This window comes from Rhineura floridana, chromosome 4 (assembly GCF_030035675.1).
Source record: "Rhineura floridana isolate rRhiFlo1 chromosome 4, rRhiFlo1.hap2, whole genome shotgun sequence".
NCBI lineage: Eukaryota > Metazoa > Chordata > Lepidosauria > Squamata > Rhineuridae > Rhineura > Rhineura floridana.
Window position 1 is genome coordinate 206,463,621 of NC_084483.1, and position 17,501 is coordinate 206,481,121.

The following is a 17,501-nucleotide window of genomic DNA, read 5'->3' on the forward strand; positions in this document are numbered from 1 at the left end:
AATACTCTTTGAGTGCTATTTGATGGAAAGAGAAGAAAACAAATTAAAAGGACTTTCCCATGATCTGCAACCCAACCAGACCTGTTTTAAGTGAAGAACCCAGAGAATGAACCTGGGGGAAACATTACATGCTGCTGCAAAGCTACAGCACTTTTCCAAACACAAGGAAAAATTCAAAGTGCTGGTTTTGACTATTAAAGTTCTAAACTGGCTTGGACCAGAGTACCCAAAGGACAGCTTGCTCTGTTGTTATTGATTTATTACCCACCCTTCACCCCAAAGTCCTAGGAAAAGTTACAACAATTTGAAATACAACATTAAAAATAATTTTAAACTATCACGAAAGTAGGCTGGGTCCTACAAATATGCATCTCAGGTGTCAAAGGCCAGGGTAAAGAAGTGTGTCATCAGCATTCACCGAAAACTCTGTGGGGAGGGAATTCCACAACTGAAGAGCTACCACAGAGAATGTCCTCTCCTGGGCCACCACCACTCCAAACATCTGAGAGGGATGGAACTACCAAGACAGCCCCCTCTGATGATCTCAGCACCCAAGAGGCATCCGTAGGGAAGGATGCAGTCTTTCAGATGTTGGGTCCTAAGTCGTTTAGGGCTTTAAACACTTGCATTGAGCACCTTGAATAGGGCCCAGAAACAAACTGCCAACCAATGCATATGAACCTGCCCAATTATCAGAGACTCTTCTCCAAGAACCCTCACCTGCAAGGGTTAGGCAAGGGGCAATAAGGGAGTAGGGCTTTTTCTATGCAACTTCCTACTTTCATTACTATCCTTTAGGGCAGGGTGGCTAACCTGTTGCCCTCCAGATATTATTAGACTCCCAGCTTGCATCATCCCTGACCTTGCTGGCTAGGGCTGATGGGAGTTTTAATCCAGCAAAGCCAAAGCTATACCACCCCCGCTTTAAGTAACAGACAAAGTCTGTCCTGTTATTTTACTCAAAATCATTTCTGTGCTGCTTTACCTTTTCAGTAAAATCTTTAAGCAGTTTATAGCCTGTCTTAAAGCATCAAATAGAACATTACAAAGTATCAAAATAAACCCAGATGAAAATCAAACAGGAAATACAATGAAGATTCTGCTCATAGAGCATCATTCTTCATGCAGCACATAGTTACCTATGGAATTTGCTCCCACAGGAGTAAGTGATGGCCACCACCTTGGATGGCTACTAGCCATTGTAGCTATGGCATGCCTCCATGGTTGGAGGAAACATGCTTCTGAACACCAGTTGCTGGAAACCACAAGAGAGGAGAATGCTCTTTACAAACAGTTCCTGCTTGCAGACTTCCCATTAGAGCACAGAATCATAGAACAGTACAGTTGGAAGGGGCCATTAATGCCATCCAGTCCAACCCCCTGCTCAGTGGAGGAATCCAAATCAAAGCATCCCTGACAGATGGCTGTTCAGCTGCCTCTTGAAGGCCTCCACTGTTGGAGAGTTCATCTCCTCCCTAAGTTATTGGTTCCATTGTCATACCGGTCTAACAGTTAAAACGTTTTTCCTGATGTTCAGCTGAAATCGGGATTCCTGTAACTTGAGCCCATTATTCCATGTCTGACTGTACACTGTGAGAACATGATGCAGGACTAGATGAGCTCCATTTGGCCTTATCCAGCAGGGTCTTCTTATGTTCTTATTAGTGACAAAGCAAAATAACTGAATATGGGTAATTGGTTGTATTTGCTGTTTGGTTAATCTTAGGCTAGTCTATTGCTAATGATAACTCTGTGTCCCACCATCATGAGAAGTACTTGGTGGAAATAAAAGAAAGTGTCTTTTTTATTGTAAGCCTCTTGGGGCCCTTGATAACAAGCAATTAGTTTATGAATCTAATAAATAATAACAATAAAAATATAGTGGCACTTAAGGTTGCATTCAACTAAGTGCTACTCAGAGTAGCCCCACTGAAATTTCATGTGTATTAACTTCAGTGGGTTTACCCTGAGTAGGACTAGCAATGAATACCACCCTTAGAATACGATTATCTGAAGGCTTTTCAATATGGCCTTTTTTTGTCTCCACTGGGCTGTTTATGTTGCTTTTTTCTATTGTTTTGGGTTTTTTGTAATGGATATTGTTGCAATTTTATGTTATGATGTAAGCTGTCTCAAACAATCCATTTAAGGGGGCGGGAAATCCTGAAACTACAACCATTGCTTTTATCACTGTTGTGACTGATGTACAATGGGATGCCTCCCTGATCTACTGTTTTGCGTTGTTTTTTAAAAATCACACCAATGTTTTAAATGAGATTTGGTTACATGCCAATGGGGGGGGGGAAGCAGGGCAGCAAGATGCAGTATTTTTTTTTAAAAAAAACCCCAAAGCAAGTTGTTTTAGGGTTTTTTTCTGTCTGACAGTGGTATTATTTTAATTCTGAACTGCAAGCCACCAGGAGGACACTGATGTGCGAAAAGTGCAGCGTATCGGCTAATACATGTCTACTCAGAAGAAAGCTCCACTGGGTTCAATGGGTCTTACTCCCAGGTAAGTGTGTATTGGACCTCAGCCTTAGCTAGCCCTTCTATTAAGCCAAACGCATAGGTGGCCAGCCACCTTGCTTTATTTATTTATTTATTGTATTTATATACCGCCCCATAGCCGAAGCTCTCTGAGTGGTTTACAGTACCTAAAAACATTAAAAACAAATATACAAATTTGTTAATCGCAGTACTGACACCCCGACCCCGTGCTTGCAAAAAAGCCAGAGGTGGAGACCCCAGACCCACAAGGGGACACTTCTTCCCCCTCCCAAGCTCCTTTCTCAAAGTTAGGGGGGTCCTCCTCCTCCCCCCTTGCACCACCACCCCTACTTCTTTGGGGCTCCCCAGAGTACCACCAAAGAGCACCCCACCTCCACCCACCTTAAAGGGGAAGGGGCTGCCTTTCCCTAGGCTGTACCATTCTGCAAGAAAAGGGGGGTAAATCCCCCTTCCCCTCTAATGCCTTGAGGAAGCCCCCTCTCCCAAAAAAATGTAGCATACTCGCCTTGGCGCACACAACTTACACGCCCCTCTCTTTCACCACTGGTAGTACATTCCATCTCTTCCCCCCCCCCTTACCTTCGGAGTTTAACCCTCCCGCCGAACGGGCGCCGCAGTGTTAAGCCAGTCGCTCCCGGGATCCGCAGACAACCACCATTAGAGGAAAGGGGAGGGCGGAGAGCGAAGCGGCTGCTGCTGTTCGCCTTTTATTCCCTCCGCCGAATCCTCGCTCCCTCCGTCCTCCACACACACGCACACCCCTCCGAGTTGGCCGCAGATGGTTCCTTCCACGGAGTGAGCGATCCAACCCGCAAAGTCCGCTCCGCCTCGCCCTCTCGCTTTCTCTCGCCCTCCGCCGGTTCCTTCAGCGCGTCTTCGGTCATTTCCGAAAGGGGACGGCGGAAACGGCCGAAGGGCTATCGGAAAGGAACGAGGGCAGGGCGGGAAAGGGCGGAGATGAGCGGAGGTTGCCGAAATGAAGGGTGCCAGAGTCGGGAGAGTGGGACCGCAGGGAGAACCAGCAGGAGGTTCGGAAGGTGACGGAAACTGCCGACTCTCTCTCACTCTTTCTGCTTCGTCAAACCCCACCGCCACCAAATTTAACGCATGCGCAATCGACGAGACTTCTCTTTCCCGCCCAAAATAGTATTCCTCTATGGTCAAGTTATGTGGCCTCTTTGTGCTCTTATGAGTTAAATGATCTGATGATGCATTTGCATTCAGTTTTAGGGCAAACTGCTTTATGTTTTTAAAAAATATATATTTGAATTATAATCACAAACATACATAAACTCACTCTGTGTGTGTGTGTGTGTGTGTGTGTGTGTGTGTGTGTGTGTGTGTGTGTGTGTGTGTGTGTAATATAACACACATACAACATGGATTCAATCCAATTTCATTTTCTCTAGCAGTCACACTTTCTCCACACACATTCTGGTAAACCCATAATCTTTATCAAGATCATTTGATCTTGTTTCCTGACAAAATTAAAACTTCCTGCTCACCTTCCACCCTCTTTCCCTAAATGACTAATATCTAATAGAAAGAGAGAAGATCTCGGGAACAGGAAGGCATCTTTAAACCCCTTTTTGCAATACTTTACACACCAGCCCAAGCATGACACATAGAATGATAGAGTTGGAAGGGGCCTTGTAGGCCATCGAGTCCAACCCCCTGCTCACAGCAGGAAATCCACAGCTAGAGCATCTCCCGCAGATAGCTGTCCAGCCTCTGCTTGAAGACATCCAGCGAATCCCACCACCTCCCTAGGCAGTCGATTCCATTGCCGAACTGCCCTTACTGTCCAGAAGTTCCTTCTAATGTCCAATCTGAATCTACGCTCCTGCAACTTAAAACCATTAGACCTAGTCCTCCCCTCTGGGGCAGCAGAGAACAAATCTGTACCCTCCTCTATGTGACAGCCCTTCAGGTACTTAAAGAGTGCAATCATGTCACCCCTCAGCCTTCTCTTCACCAGACTGAACATGCCAAGTTCCTTCAACCTTTCCTCATAAGACTTGTTCTCCATACACCTCTTTGATAAAAGCACCTATTTGAGGCATTGGGCCAAATGGGGTCACACTTCCCCTCAAAGAGAAGGTGCCTTGTTTGGGGGTGCTCCCAGACCCGGTTTTTGTCATTTGAGGGCCAGATAGCCTAGTGGCTGAGAGTATCATTTCCACCTGCGGCTGGTTTGCTGCTTTCCTCAATCAAGGTAAGTTGTTTTCATCCTGTGTACTCTAGTTACCTCCCGTATAGACTACTGTAATGTGCTGTTAGAATAATAAAATCGTAAAGTTGAACCATTGAGTCCAAGCCCCTGCTCAGTGCAGGAATCCAACTTAAAGCATGACTGGCAACCACTCGTGACTGAGTAAGATTGTCTTCCAAAATAAGGTCTTTAATGGTGGGTCCGTTTTGATTGGAAAATGCATGTGTGTGAATTTGTTTTATGTGGGGAGGTCAGCGCACAATGATCAACACACAATCTTGACAGAAAAAGGCTTTGATCCAATGACATGGATACCACGAAGATTTGGAAGTCTTTTGTAGCCTTCATCTGCCTTCAGAGCCCTTGTAACATACACATTGTTATCCTCCGCCTGTTCTACCACTGAGGACATTCTTGGATCATTCTTTGTCTGGTTCCTCTCCCTTGACCTTACCGCCATGGGTGACCCTACTGGGAGTACATGACACCCAACGTCATCGCTCACAGGGTTCATTGGAAAACACAAGCCCACTCACCCCTACAAGGTGACAATCCATACCCAACAGCTGGCTGTCCGACTGCCTCTTGAATGCCTCCGGTTTTGGAGAGCCCACCACCTCCTAGGTCATTGGTTCCACTGTTGTACCGCCAGTGCCGGTGCCAGGCTATTTTGTGCCCTAGGCAAGGCTAACTACTTGCACCCCCCAAAAAATTGTGTGCCTTTTCCTTTGCAAATTTTGTCACCAATTCCTTCAGGTCAAGTGCTGATGCTTGGACCTGTTCAATTGATACAGTTGCCAAGCCAATTAGTCTCTCTTGCAACATTGTTGAGCATATGTAAGTTTTTAAAAGTTTGAACTTTGAGAAACGGCGTTCACCACTTGCCACTGACACTGGAAGTGTGAGAAGGATCCTTAGAGCAACAGAAACATTAGGCACATTATCCAGGAGTTTTTGTTGTAGTATGAAGAGAAGTACTCCTTGTGTCAGCATAGACTTTGGAAGTCTTTGAGCTATTGCTATAAGTTCACAGCACGGATCTTCAGCATCAATATCTTTGTTTCCATTGTGCATCAATGATTTTTCCAAATTCTTGCAGGCCTTAAGTACATCTTCTGTCGATTTTTTGTTGATACTGTATATATCATACAGGAAGCCAAATAGGGAATTATTTATTATTATTATTATTATTATTAACTTTATTTATACCTGCCGTTTTTCCAAATTGGAACTCACGGCGGCTTCCAGATAAAAAACACATACAATTAAAACCTACCAAAGTTAAAAGCATATAATACATAAATAAATAAATATAGACAGATATAATTAAAAAATGGACTCTAATTTAAAATAGCATTAAACTCTTTCTGATAATTAAAAACTATACTCATAAAATTAGAATAATTAAAAAATAAACAAGAAAGAACAATATAACCTCCTTTTGGGCCTATCCTTAGCCGCCTTTGGAATCAAAGGCTTGCTGAAATAAGAAAGTTTTTACCTGTCGACGAAAGCACTGCAGGGAAGAGGCCATTCTTATCTCCTTAGGGAGGGAATTCCAAAGCCTAGGGGCAGCCACCGAGAAGGCCCTATCTTGTATCCTCACTAGTTGTACTTGTGCGGATGAAGGTATTGAAAGAAGGGCCTCTCCTGAGGATCTCAGGGCCCGGGCAGGCACATAGAGGGTGATGCGGTCTGACAGATAGCCTGGACCCAAGTCGTGTAGGACTTTATAGGTCAGCACCAGCACTTTGAATTGTGTCCGGAAACAAACTGGCAGCCAGTGGAGCTTTTTTAACAGGGGAATTGTATGGTCCCTGTAATCAGCCCCAGTTAACATTCTGGCTGCAACACGCTGTACCAGCTGAAGTTTCCGAGCAGTCTTCAGAGGCAGCCCCACGTAGAGCGCGTTACAGTAATCTAAACGGGATGTGACTAAGGCATGTGTCACCGTGGCCAGATTGGACAGGTCAAGGAACGGGCGCAGTTGGCGCACTAATCTCAAATGTGCAAAAGCCCTCCTGGCCACTGCAGAAACCTGGGAATCCAAATTTAAAGCTGAGTCCAGGAGGACACCCAAACTGCAAACCTGTGTCTTCAGGGGGAGTATAACCCCATCCAGCACAGGCTGTATCCCTATTCCCTGGTCTGCCTTACAACTGACCAGGAGCACCTCTGTCTTGTCTGGATTAAGCCTCAATTTGTTCACCCTCATCCAATCCACCACTGACGTCAGACACCGGTTTAAGACAGCTTCCCTGGAAGAAGGTGGAAAGGAAAATAGAGTTGGGTGTCATCAGCATACTGGTGGCACCAAACTCCAAACGCCCGAACAACCTCTCCCAGCGGTTTCATGTAGATGTTAAATAACATAGGGGACAAAACTGAACCCTGAGGGACTCCACAGGCCAACGGCCAAGGAGTCGAACAGGAGTTCCCCAATACCACCTTCTGGGTTCGCCCCTCCAGGAATGACCGGAGCCACTGCAAAACAGTGCCCCCAAGTCCCATCGCAGCTAGGCGGTCCAGGAGGATACCATGGTCGATGGTATCGAAAGCCACTGAGAGGTCCAGCAGAACCATCAGGGACACACTCCCCCTGTCCAGTTCTCTGCGTAGGTTGTTCACTAAGGCGACCAAAGCCGTCTCCGTCCCATACCCAGGCCTGAAACCAGACTGAAATGGATCTAGATACTCCGTTTCATCCAGGAATCTCTGGAGCTGGGAGGCCACCACACGCTCTATTACCTTACCCAAGAATGGAATATTGGACACTGGCTGGCAGTTATCCATGTTTAAGGGGTCCAGGGAGGGTTTTTTCAATAAAGGTCTCACAACTGCCTCCTTTAGGCACCTTGGAATTCTGCCTTGTTGTAAGGAGGCATTGACCACTCCTTCCACCCACTCAGCCAGTCCCTCTCTGGCCTTTTTTATAAGTTAGGAAGGGCAAGGGTCCAGCAGACATGTGGTGGCTCTCACCTCTCCAAGGATCCTGTCCACATCCTCAGGCTGCACAAATTGAAAAGAATCCATCAATATTGGACAGGCAGGCGCCAAAGTTACATCCCCTGAGACTGTATCAATCCTAGCATCTTAGTCGGAGCGAATCTGAGCGACTTTACCCGCAAAATGTCGTGCAAACTCTTGACAGCGGGTTGTTGAGTGGCGTATATTATCCTCTCGGTGGTCTGAATGTAAAAGACCCCTAACCACTAGAAACAGCTCCGCTGAACGACTCCCTGCAGATGCAATGGCAGCAGAGAAAAAAAGATTTCTTTCCTGTCCGTACTGCCATGGAGTATGCCTTCAAATAGGCTCTAGCCCGTGTTCGGTCATACTTGCTTCAAGTCTTCCGCCAGCGTCACTCTAGTCTCCGTATTATTTGCTTCATCACCGCCAGCTCCTTGGTGAACCAAGGGGCAGGTTTGGCTCCACTACGTGAGAGGAGACACTCAGGAGCATCATTGTCATGGCCCCGTCAGAGGACTCATCAGACGAGGATGACTCGGGAGTAACAGCAGCAGACCCAGAAGCAGCAGACCCAGAAGGAGAAATGGAGGAAACTCCTGAGAACCCAGCTCCTTCTCCCCCTCAGCTGCAGAGCACCCCAGACACAGCTGAAGCCCTTCAGCCAGACGCAGACAGTGGACAGGATACTCCCCCCTCACCTGCAGAACGTAGACAACAGAAGGTCAGGCAGAAGAGGGGCAGGCCTGTCCACTTAAGGCCAAAACGCTGATGGCTCACACCTGCTGACAAACCTGCTCCTTAAAAGTCAAACCTTGGCTTCAGCTTGTTGCTGACTACAACATCAGGCGTGACCACTGTGTGTCTTCCTATCCCCTGAACCTTGACTTGGACTGATCTCTCGGCAAACTAGACCCGGACCTTCACTGACGTCTCTTCTGGATTTCTGGCTTGGCATGTAAGCTTTGAACGGCCTCTGCCCTTATCTTGCTTCCTCCTTGCTAGCCTGGCAGATTTATAGCCAAGCTGCCAGCTGAGGACTTACAGCCTGGAAATTACCAAGGAATCTCCAGCCCTGCCTGCACCCCCACCGACACTGCTGTCTCAGTGAAGAGCTGACAATCGTGTCCACCGCCCTGGCCATTTCCTCATTCCAGAGGTCAGCCAGGGCTTCGACAGGATCACCTGCCAAGGTGGCAGGAAAATCCCCAAGAGTCCTCAGGAACCTATCTGGGTCCATCAGGCTCCTGGGGGGGGACCATCCTAATTGGTCCCCCACCCTTGCAGAGGTTCTGAGTCCCAGTGAGTCTAAACCCCACCAGGTAGTGATCTGTCTGTGACAAAGGAGCCAAAAAAAGATCCTCCACACCAAGATCACCATCATCCTTCTCCACACAGAAAACAAGATCCAAAGTGTGACCAGCAGCATGAGTGGGGCCAGTTACTACTTGGGACAGACCCATGGTTGCTATGGAGGCCATGAAGTCCTGAGCCACTCCTGACAGGGCGGTCTCAGCATGGATGTTGAAGTCCCCCAGCACCACAAGCCGCGGGGACTCCAACAACAACCCCGAGACCATCCCGGTTAGCTCAGGAAGGGAGACTGTGGAGCAGCGGGGTGGGCGGTACACCAACAGAATCCCTGTTCTGTTCCGGCCGCTCAGCTTCAAATACACACACTCGAATCCAGAACACTGCGGGACAGGGCACCTGGTCAGAGAGATGGTATCTCGGTAGATCACTGGGACTCCTCCTCCCCACCCCCCAGGTCTCACCTGCTGCTGCACCGAGAAACCTGATGGGCAGAGCTGATAGAGATTAACCCCCCCAGCTTCATCCAACCAGGTCTCAGTAATACAGGCCAGGTCGGCGTGCTCATCCAGGATCAAGTCCTGAATGGCCATTGTTTTACCATTCACCGACCTGGCATTCATGAGCAGCAATTTGTCTCTAAATGTGTTTAAATTGATTTTAGATTTATGGATCCCATTTACATGTTTTTATACTGAACTATTGGATTTTTATTGGATTTTATATTTTTCTGTTGTACACCGCCCAGAGAACTATGCTAGTCGGGCGGTATAGAAATTTAACAAATAAATAAATTAATAAATTTCAACCCAGGGGGACTGACACCGTGGCTATCCAGGTTATTTGAGTGGGGAGACAGCTTGGGGGCAACTAACGTCCTGTTGCATATCCCTCTCACCCGATAACATCGCTGTCCCCCCACACTGTATCTCCCTCTGCCCTCTATGGTACTAATGGGAGCCACCTGGATCCCCCTCCCTGACCTACTATGAGGGGAGCACATCCTGCCGTTATAAGAAAACTAAAAGCCTTGAAATAGGTCATCTTTGGACCGAGGCTCTGGAAAAGGGGTACTATCTTGAACCTTTCTAAGGGCAGGGTCAAGGTCAGAAATTTTGTTTTCCCAGCCGGCAGCACTTCTAGACTGCACAGTTGCTTGATCAGGCCTCCCAAGAAAATTCAGTCAAAAAGAATAGGAGGGGGAGCTAGCTGGACTTGTACTTTCCGAATTTCATAAGAGAGAGCATTTGAATCACAGAGCTCTCCTACAGAATGCTCATAATTCCCTCCGCATTGGGGGACATATTGACTGTTGGGGTTATTGTGAGCTTCAAGAGACATAATATCTTCCTCTATTAGCTCGATCACTTCCATGCTTGGACTCCATCTGCTCACATTAGAAGAGATCCATTCAGGAGCTTTATTTAGGGATTCCTTCATTGTAAAACAAGAATCACACGTCCCATGTTCCTCCGTCTCTAGTTTTCTCATCTCTACCCAAGACAGTGAAGGTTTACTTATAAGGGGATTATTGTTGCCAGGGGGAAGTGTCTGGGGACTTAAAGGGTAAATACCCCTCCGGGTATCTGCGACAGGATTAATTTCCACTAGAAGCGAGGAGATCTCAGACATCGGTTAAACTGTTTTAGAAATGGTATCACTGAACACTAAAGTCAGGACCATTCAGACCATGGTATTCCCGATCTCTATGTATGGATGTGAAAGTTGGACAGTGAAAAAAGCGGATAAGAGAAAAATAAACTCATTTGAAATGTGGTGTTACAGGAGACCTTTCCTCATACCATGGACTGTGAAAACGACAAATAATTGTGTGTTAGAACAAATTAAACCAGAACTATCACTAGAAGCTAAAACTATGAAACTGAGGTTGTCATACTTTGGACACATCATGAAAAGACATGATTCACTAGAAAAGACAATAATGCTGGGAAAAACAGAAGGGAGTAGAAAAATAGGAAGGCCAAACAAGAGATGGATTGATTCCATAAAGGAAGCCACAGACCTGAACTTACAAGATCTGGTCTATAACAGATGCTATTGGAGGTCACTGATTCATAGGGTCGCCATATGTCGTAATTAGCTTGAAGGCATATAACAACAACAAGAAGAAATGGTATACAAGAGCCATCACTGCTCAGCTCCGTTTATTTGGGAGCCAAGGGGAGGGCAGAGACAGGCTGATAGCTGGGGAAGAAGAGAGCTCTGAAAGCAGCTATTTCCTCCCCCCCCCATGCTTCCCCCTTGCTGTGACTTGACCCAGTCAACTATGTTCATATATTAAAGGGGGGAAATCCACAGTCTGCCGGCTTCAGTCCAGAGAGTGTAAGATGACAGCAGAAAAGTGAAGAGGGGAGGCACGGCACAAACCAAATCAATTTGCTCCCTTTTCCAGACAAGTCTTATCTCTCCTTTAGGACTGGCTGAGGGTTAAAAAAAAAAAAAAGGTAAGAGCCTAGCTGGATGAGACTAAAGATTCGTCCAGTGCAGCAGTATGTCTGCAAAACGTGGCTAGACAGATATTTTCAAAACGGCCACAAGCAGTGGTGTGAAGGCAACAGTCCTTCCATGTTGCTTGCCCCCAGCATCCAGTACTAGGAATTTCACTGCCTTTGAACCTTTTAGGTGCCATAGCTAAAAGCAGCTGCTAGATTAGAAATGTCTAATCCCCACTTAAAACTATCTCAGCTTGGGGGTTTTATGGGCTCCTAAAGTATCATCTCACCCCTTATATGCCCAGACGACCACTGTGCTCTGCAGGAGAGGGCCTCCTGCAGAGATACCATCTCAACAAGAAGTCCATTCAGTACAATATAAGAACTGGGCCTTTAGTGTGGTGGCACCTACCTTTTGGATTTCCCCCACGTTATGCATGAGAGAGGTACTGTCTCTATTGTCTTTTTGGTGTAGATCATCCTTTTTCAAGAAGCCTTTGATGTGGAGATCGTTATCCTAACATATATCTGCAATGGATTTGAAATTGCTTTTATATATGAAAGTGTGTAATTGTTTCTAACTGTAAAATCCCTTTGAAATTATACAGCCACAAGAGTGGCTGTATACTATAGCCAGAATGTGGATTTTTCACATTCCGCCATGTTAAATTGAAAATAACCCCCATGACATTCTGCTGCTTCCCATAAACTCATTTCAAAATACAATCTTACAAGATAGATAGATAGATAGATAATTTATTACGGTCATTGACCGATAAAAACATACAGAATTACAACATACATATAACAAAATCCAACAACAAAAAAATTTTATAACTATCACCAGTCACTTTGTTTATTTATTTGTTTTTAATTATTACTTTTAAAAGATTCTTTTGTTAAAATTACTGATTGAGTACCCCTTTTGTCAACACATTGTTTCCTGCGACGAATGGCTAAATCGCAGTATTTCGCAACTTTTTCAGTTACATCAGGAGAGTGATCATCCAGTAAGAATTCTGCATAAAATATATCCTTCCTACCTGGTATTTGATCTATAATGGGAATGATTATCTGCTGTCTAAGATCAGAATAAAATGGGCAATATAATAAAACATGGATCACTGTTTCAACCTCCTCCTTATCACATGGACATTTTCTGTCCTGAATCTTACAAATCTTATAGTCCTGAACTCAGAAACACTTGCTTAACAAAGCTCTAAGTTTAACAACCCCGCTCCCCTACTTGTCCCCCTCCCCCAGGTCAGTTTCACCTATCCTAAGTATGACTGCATCAGAGTAAATCCCACTGAACTCAATTAGCATGCAAATGATTTATTCCATAAAGGAAGCCACAGACCTGAATTTACAAGATCTGAACAGGGTGGTCTATAACAGATGCTATTGGAGATCGCTGATTCATACCATAAGTTGTAATCGACTTGAAGGCACATAACAACAACAAAAGTTTAACCACCCCCTTCCCTACTCTTCCCTCCTATCCCCCTTCTGCCCCTCCCTCTCTCTCTTTCCCCTCTCCCCTCCTTCCCCTCCCCTCCCCTCCCTTCCTCCTCCCCTCTCCATATGATCAGAGGCACATGTTACCAAATTCTCCGAAGCTGCACAGGATGTGGATTCGACTATGAAAGACCAACCCAAATTGTGTTTGCATTTTGACAAATTTGTAGGGTGGTACAATATCTCAGAGAGGAGGTCACATCTCCTGCTCCCCTGGTGCATTCCCTATAGCTGCCCAATTTCCCTGCTTTTTAATGTTTGATAGAAATATCTGTTGGCTATAGGTACATTCTCAAATAGCAAGGGATTTTTGCCTATTAGTGAATATTTATGGGAAGGTATAAATAAGAGACCTTATTTGGGTTCTCCCAGTTACACTAAAGAAAGACTACCAATAGCTCCCCCTTCACCTCCTCCCAGGCAATCTGCACTGTTAGGAATGCCCTCACCTTCAAAATGTGACTCTTTTATTAATCTTACAGTATCTATCATCTTTTATTAGTGATGAAAGCAGAACAAAAGTCTTACAGGAGCTGTTGAATTCAAAGCTTTGCTTCTGTAAAAACAGTTAATGCCCAAGATCTAAAAATCTATGTGAAAGTAGGCAAAGAAAGCCCCTTCTTGAAAAATTTGGTAATGACTCTGCACAAAACCTTCACAAGGTTGTGCAGTACGTAAAGTCAATTCCTATTACCAATAGCTGTATGGAGCATATATTTTCTCATAATGGGCCATATCTGAACAAATGCATTAAATTGCTTTGCTTTTACCATTATCAAAATGAAGACAACCAATATAAATTAAGTTTGGACATGCACTGTGGTGACTCCCATGACTTTTATGAAACCAAGGTTACTGAAAGCAACTTCAAATAAAAACAAGTATTTAAAATAAAACATTATGGAACATGGTGTGTCAAATTGTGTAATCTAGCACTCCTTTATTTTTAAAATTAAACATTAGTGGGTTGGAAACACAATCCATCATTCCCTCTCCTCGCAACAATGAAGAGGGCACAACACCAACACTTGTGGTTAGGAAACTGGGATTGAGGGGGTGGCTGCAGTTGCAGGGAATGCTTGACTAGAGAAAGGATTGCCAGTGAAATCCCCACCTTTGCTCAGTCCCACTGTAATTCATCTTCTAGATCACATTTGCTCCATTACTGAACCACACATCAAATATGCCAAGAGACGTATCGAATCCAACCTCCTGTTTTCCACAGTAAGAACATATTAAGAGTCCTGCCTGGATCAGGCCAATGGCACATCTAATCCAGCATCCTGTTCTCACAGTGGCCAACCAGATACCCATGGGAAGCCCACAAGCAGGACCTATACACAAGAGCACACTCCCCTCCTGCAGTTTCCAGCAAATAATATTCAGAAGCATGCTGCCTCCATCTGTAGAGGCAGAGCATAACCATCATGGCTAGTAGCCACTGATAGCATTATTCTCCATGAATTTGTCTAATTTTATTTTAAAGCCATTCAAGCTGGTGGCCAGATCACCGCCTCTTGTGAGAGTGAGTTCCATATGCGCTGCGTGATCTAGTGGCCAACTAGATACCTATGGAAAGGCCACAGGAACAACCTTAGCACAAGAACTCCCACCAGCTGTTGTTCCCCAACAGCTAGTACCTCTGAACTAGCTAGGAGGTAACATATAGTCACCATGACTAGTAGCAATATTGTTGATTAATTTCTCTAACCCTCACTTTTAAAGCCACCCTAGTTAGTGGTCACCACCAGGACCTCCCTTAGCATGTGCGGGGGCCCGGGGCAAAAGCATAGTTGGGGGCCCCCCACATTTGCTCTGGGTCACCATCTTGGTCTTGGCCGAGTCGCTGTAGGTGCGTAGGCACCAGTCCTGGAACTGCTGGCCCAGCTCGCTGTCCCCGGGGCGGCTACCGCTCGCTGACCGCAGCAGGAGCGGCGGCGGCTTCGGCATGGCGGGCAGGCAGGCGAGCAAGCCCTTGTCCTGGGCGGAGAGAAAGACAGCGAGCGAGCACTCCGCCTTGGCTGGCGTGGCAAAGGCGAGCAAGCAGGGAGGGAGGAGCCGGCTCGTGAGCAGATTGCCAAGCACAGGGGCCCCCCAAAGCATGGGGCCCGGAGCAACTGCTCCGCTTCCCGGTGCCTAGGGGTGGCTCTGGTCACCACCATAGCTTGAGACAGCAAATTTCACAAGTCAGAACAGGATTAGCCTGTGGCCCTCTAGATCTTACAACTCCCTTCATGCCTGACTATTGCCATGCTTACTGGGGTTGATGGGAGTTGGAGTCAAGCAACATCTAGAGTTCCACAGGTCAACCACATCTATATGTAGTGTGTGAATGCAGATTTTTATTAAGGCTGGTTTTATACTGGTTTTATGGTGTTCCTATGCTGTTTTTCAGCTGGTTTTCACTGATACTGAATTAATTTGTTTTGAAGTCTACTTTTTGGTGTTACTAGTGTGTATTTTATTGATTATTATACAACTACAAGAGTGGCTGTATACTATAGTCAGCATGGATTTTTCACATTTTTCCATGTTAAATTGAAAATACCCCCATGCCATTCTGCTGCTTCCCATAAGCTCATTTCAAAACAAAATCTTACAAAACTTATAGTCCTGAACTCAGAAACATTTGCTTAACAACCCTCTAGATTTTCATGGTAATACACAAAACACAGATAGAATCTAGAGTTCAAAGTGTAAAACAAGAGGGGAGAAATCCAGACCCCTATTGGACTTTTTTCTATCAGTGGTCTCATAATTTATGGAAATTAATTAAAAATCAGCCATGTTCAGAGAGTACCTGTTATCCTGTTAGTTACCTTGCCCCATACTCTGACCTTCATCCTCTGCAGTTTAAAAGTTTTTTAAAAATGCCTGGCTGATTTTTAATTAAATTAAGAAATTTAACACTGGAGTCAATGATATGCCTGGGCATGCTCAGTAAGAACCAGCTGTCAGTGTTCTCAAAGCCAGCCTCACAGCTGTTTGGCTTGGCTAATCAGGGGGCAACACCCACACCAGACATTTATTCCACTTTAGACAGTCATGACTTCCCCCAAAGTATCCTAGGAAGTGTAGTTTGTGAAGGGGGCTGAGAGTCGTTAAAAGGACTCCTGTTCATCTGACAGAGCTCCAGTGGCCAGAGTGGATTAACAGTCAGCCCCTCTTCTCAGAGACTTCTGGGGATTGTAGGGCCAAAGTTCCCCACATCTGGCTACATAAATAAGAAACTAATTGTGAATTGGTCATATAGTAAGAAGAAGCTAAAATGAACTGGGAATGTGTGTGTGCTGCCTCTGCATTTAAAGTATGCAAGTGTGCCCACGTGCGCAGACACACTCACGTCCCTATGGGGAGAGATGTAAGGGCTCAGCTTTGGAACTTCTAAAACGAGCGTGGGAAGAAGCCGGGTAACTCACTTTAGCTTCCTTCTCTCTCTGCCCCTCTTACTTGTTTAAAACATCCAAAGCCACATTCAGTCCTCTCTTTGTTAGGCAACAGGCTATTCAGGATCAAGAACTGAGGAACCAGCCACTGAAGAGAGGGAGACAGAGAGAGACAAAAGTGGTATTATAGGTGCACACCTACAGAGAGCAATTGGAAAGTGTACATCAAAGTGCATTTCCTGAAGAGACAATTACCGCATTATGTGCGACTTAGGCAAAATGTCACTGAAACGACTGAATGCACCCACGCATCTTTTCCTCTTGGAAATACAAACACCTTTGCCCGCAGTTTTTTTCACCCTTTGTCATTCTTAATGCAACCAACAACAGCATGTACAACTGTTACCACCTTTGAGGGAAGGGGAGGCTTTAAAAAAAAGAGCAGCTGCAAAAATACTCTGTATAAGCTACATATTTATTTCAAAAATATTTATTCCACCATTCCTCTTAGACAAAGACAGCTCAACTTTTGCATGTTTTCAAGCAGCTGTTTTTCACCTGCTTGAAAGCTATGCAAGAGGAACCCGGCCAGATCGGACCAAAGGCCTATCTAGTCCAGCATCCCATTTCCCAGACTGCCTCTGGGAAGTCCACAAGCAGGGCTCGAAGGCAACAGCACCTCTTGCTGTTGCTGCTCAGCCACTGGTATTCAACTAGGCTGCCCTTGGGTCTGGTCCGGAAGCGTTAGCTAGTGCAGAACGCTGCAGCTAGACTGGTATGGGAATAAACTACCACCAACACATGACATCGCTGTTAAAAGACCTGCAATGGCTTCCCATCTGCTATCAGGCCAGGTTCAAGGGTTTTTAAGGACCGCCTTACCCTGTATGTCCCAAGTCTATCACTGAGATCATCTGGGGGAATACTATTAGTGGTTCCCATGGACCAGAAGCATGACTCATGTCCAGTAGTGTAGTGGCAAGTTCAGAAGTGAAGTGTCCTTCATGTTAGTCACAGCTACCCCTCCCCCTTTTTTGCTGCTGAGTTGGGAATAAGTTCCTTGTTAATGCCTTCTCACACAACAACAGACATCCCTAGCAGCCCATCAGCATGAAAGGGGAGAGTGTTAGCTACTGAGAAGAGTCT

General features: G+C 45.6%; 1 protein-coding gene across 5 annotated transcripts in view; it reads right to left on the reverse strand.

Moving 5' to 3' along the window:
• Positions 1-17,501, reverse strand: part of EXTL3 (exostosin like glycosyltransferase 3) — a 230,152-nt gene that overhangs the window by 170,753 nt on the left and 41,898 nt on the right. For 3 of the 5 annotated variants that reach the window (XM_061625839.1, XM_061625834.1, XM_061625835.1), the window contains exon 1: positions 3,088-3,548. The exons of 1 other annotated variant lie outside the window; for it this stretch is intronic. The gene's annotated coding sequence lies outside the window, so the exon portion shown is untranslated. Of the gene's footprint in view, positions 1-3,087; positions 3,549-16,388; positions 16,410-17,501 lie in introns of those variants that run through there. One more of the 5 variants, XM_061625836.1, reaches the window with a different exon arrangement.